The sequence below is a fragment of the Lemur catta genome, chromosome 5, assembly GCF_020740605.2.
Source record: "Lemur catta isolate mLemCat1 chromosome 5, mLemCat1.pri, whole genome shotgun sequence".
NCBI classification, from domain to species: domain Eukaryota; kingdom Metazoa; phylum Chordata; class Mammalia; order Primates; family Lemuridae; genus Lemur; species Lemur catta.
In genome coordinates this window covers 7,922,495-7,926,311 of record NC_059132.1, presented here as the reverse complement: position 1 = coordinate 7,926,311, position 3,817 = coordinate 7,922,495, and the positions used below count along the sequence as shown (strand labels likewise).

General features: G+C 52.4%; 1 long non-coding RNA gene across 1 annotated transcript; it reads right to left on the bottom strand.

The window, feature by feature from the left end:
- Window positions 1-229: 229 nt before the first annotated feature.
- Window positions 230-2,420, bottom strand: LOC123638854. The gene is made up of 3 exons (XR_006735494.1): window positions 2,254-2,420; window positions 1,617-1,707; window positions 230-992 (listed from the first exon to the last, which is right to left on the bottom strand). It is a non-coding gene; the product is annotated as an uncharacterized LOC123638854 (long non-coding RNA).
- Window positions 2,421-3,817: the final 1,397 nt, after the last annotated feature.

The following is a 3,817-nucleotide window of genomic DNA, read 5'->3' as shown; positions in this document are numbered from 1 at the left end:
AGACAAGTGGAACACAAGTATTTGTGTACCTAAACATTTCTAAACATAGAAAACTTAATACATTGCACTAACACATTGGGATGGCTACCACATCTCTAGGCCACAGAAATTTTTCAGCTCTATTATAATCGCATGGAACCACTGTCCTATATGTGGTCCATAGTTGACACTACATGTCATTACGATGAACACGACTGTACACACATATATACACACATATAAACATATATATACATATACATATATACATATATTTACATATATATAAATATATATACATTTAATTCATTTAATTGTGAGCGTCGTCTTCATCTAAAAGGTAAACTCCAAGAAGGCAGAGCTTTTGTTTTGTCGACTGCTGTATCTCCACCACCTGTAACAGTGGTGCCTGGCAGGTGATGGATTTTGATAAAGATTAGCTGAATAAATAAACAGAAGCTATTTTTCCAGTGATGCCTGGAAGGGCCATCAGAGACCACATAGGCCAGAGTTCTTCACAGGCCAGGAAATTGAGACTAGGAGACATCAGATGCCCTGACCTCTGGTTCCTGCTTCCCCAGAACTAAGTGGGCAGAGGCTGGGAACCCTGATTGCAGTGGTTTTGCTCTACCTTGAGCCAGCCCACTCAGTGCCCACAGACGAATGACCTAGCAGGTAGGTACCCTGTGCTCCTCATCTGAAGAACGGAAACAAGCAAATGGCTCTCCCTCCAAGTGCTGGGATGTGGGTGCCCCAGTGACTGGCATTGTATAAAAACAAAAGGACAGGTGGAGATACAGAGGCCCGCTCTGGAAATCCATCAACAAATGTGCTCAGAGTTGAGGAACTGCAGACAGCTGCAGCACAAGGCAGACAAAGGCCATTGCTTTTCTCTCTCAAAATCCACCGGCACCAAGGACCCTCTTGGCTCTCTGCACTGATTGAAGGCAAGCAACTGCAGTCTCATTTCTGGGGCTCCTGGATGACTTCCTCTTGCACAGATACAGGGGACCCTGTGGGGAGAAACACCAACCCTGATTCCACATTCCTAGGTGCACAACCTCTTTGGGTACCAATTTTTCATCTCTTAGGATCCAGTGGGAAAACATGTATGTACAGAACCTGGCACAGCGCATCGCACACAGCAGGCACACGGTAACATGAACTGTTATAAATGACACTGCTAACATTCAAAACAGAACCCCCATCCCCACACCCCCTCACACCTCCCCAGTTCTTACCATCGTCCCTTAGAGCTGGGAATCTGAATACAGGGTCATGCAGAGGACGGGGACTATTCAGCTTTAGGAATCCAGATAATTGTTTAAAGGACCCCATTTTCCCATTTGAGTACAGTGAAAAGTACTCAGACTCCACAGCAGACCCCAAGCCACTCAGGATCTCGTGTGGCCAGAAAAGAGAAGATTCCAGTCTGACAGCATCAGCCACCCAAGTCTCTATTCCCAGAAATTGGGGTCTGGCCCAGAGCTCCCTGGAGGTTGAGGTGATAAAAAAACCAACAAAAATTCCTGTGTTCTATTCATCACTTCCCAACCAAATAACCAGATTTAAAGTATTAGAGAAGGATATGACCAGTAATCAGAATGGGGTAACTGAGTGCTATGTCTTCTACTTACACTGTGTGAGCTGGTCCAGTTTCTCAACCTCTCTGAACCTCAATTTCCTCATCTGTACAAAGAGAACGGCACCGTCTACCTCATGGAGCTACTGAAAGGATTAAATGAGAGAATTCGGCTCAGCACAGTGCCTGAGATATTAGCTGCTGTTTTTAACACAAAAGGCCCAGCCAATCTCGGACTAAGCATTAACTGCTCCCAAAGAACACTGCGTACAGACCACAGACCAGACCACTCCGCCATGGGCCACAGGTTGGGAGCAAACATTTACTCCAACAGAAGCTTCCAGAAATCTTGCAAAGCAGATGGGGGCGGGGGAAGGGCAGGCCGGAGGAGTTAGCATGCAGAAAGGAACAGGTGGAACTGAGACCCAAACAGCTCCGGAAAAGGAGGTGCCCGCTGGAAGCGGTGGGTGATGGTCCCCATGAAATAACTTGGACTGAGGAATTATCGCTTTGGACTTGGCAATGAATGGAAACTGCCACTCGTGACGACTTGGGAATTCTCGAATGTTCCTGTGGCCCTATGGCTCAGTGATTACAAACATAAACTGTGGGACGACCTAAACCTGGGTGGGGTATTCCCAGAGCCCCCAGGGGGTTCCAGGAGCTGGTGACCTTCGGCTCACGTAACTTACCCGGGCCTCAGTTTCCCCCGAAACCCAGGTGCTGATTGCTGCCTCTGCCCTCGGGGGGTTGCGGGGCTACAAGGGGACGGGACGCGAAGGCGGAGCGCCCCGCGCGCGGATCCCGTTCGCTCGGGGAGCGAGGGGCGGCGCGCGGGCCGCGGCGGCCGGGTTCTTCCTCCGCCGCCGCCGCCGCTGCGAAGATGCCCACGCGCAAAGCCGCCGGAGCGCGGGGCGGGCCGGGGAGGCCGCGGGAGCTGGGAGCCGGAGCGGGCGCCCCGCGGGAGCGCCGAGGCCCCGCTGCGCCCGGCCGGGCGGGGGCGGCGGAGGCGGAAGCGGGGGCGGCCGGAGCGCGGCGGGGATGTTTAAAGGAAATTTACAATCATTTCCTCTCTGTGGTTTGGTGACAAATCAACAACATCCTGTTCTTTTGTGAGGCTCCGGGCGCCTGCGAGGCGGGGGCAGCGCTCCGGCTCTTAAAGGGACACACACACAGGCCCCCTCCCCCACCACCTCCCGCGGCTCAAAAAAAAAAAAAAATGCAGCCTCCCCACGGCGCCACCTCCGGGGGCGCGGGGCCGCCATGCGGGGGCTGCTGCCCGAGCTGCCCCCAGGCCACGACCCGGATCGCGTCGTCTCCCCCGCGGCCCCCCCAGCTCCAGACGGGAGGAGGCGGCGGCGGCGGCTGCGCGCCCCTCGGCTGGATGTCGCGGGCCGGGGCCATCTCCCACCGAGGGGGCGGGCAGGGGGCAGAGGGGCGTCCGCCCGCCGGTTCCCCTCCCTCCCCCAAACCGCTAGGGCTGCTCCGCCGGGGCCTCGGACCTCCGGGTAGTTTTTATCCCCTTCCCCCAACCCACTTGCCTCGAATTTTCCAGCTCTAAAACTCTGTGGATTTATGGTTAAGATGTCGACGTACGCACACGAGGTTTATAAAACGCCAAAGCAGAGAGAGAGAGACTTCCCGAGCTGCAGGAGTAATGAGAATCAGATGGCTAGGACCAGAAAAATAAAAAATAAATACTCAACTGCCCTCGTGGGACTTCGTTCATTCAGTCATTTAATGAGTATTTTTTACTAAGTGCTGGTCACCACTCTAGGCCTGGCACGGCAGGAACAAGACAGACACCGTCCCTGCCCCCAGGGGGCTTAGATTCTCAAAAATGAATGAAGGAGTTAACAGGATTATTGCACATCTGTAGTGCTATGATTTAAAAAAAAGCCATATTCTAGAACAGCGGCTTTCTGTAGAGAGATCTCTATCTGGAAAAGGAGAGCACTGAACTAGAGTCAGCTCTCAACCTCGGTGCAAATGAGAATTCCCAGGGAGAGTTTCAAAACACTGACCCTTCCTGACCGCAGACCAAGGGAATCAGAATTTGGTATTGGGGCCTAAGCCCTGACACTGTTGTAAGGTTCCTGGGGTGAGTTTAGTATATAGCCAGGATTAAGAGCCGCTGACCTAGACGATCTCTAAAGCTTGGGTCCAAAGTGCAGTGAGAGCTATTGGGATTCATGATGTACTCATTCCTTGAGTGCTTAGCATCTACCATGTAATACTCTAAGTATACTACATATA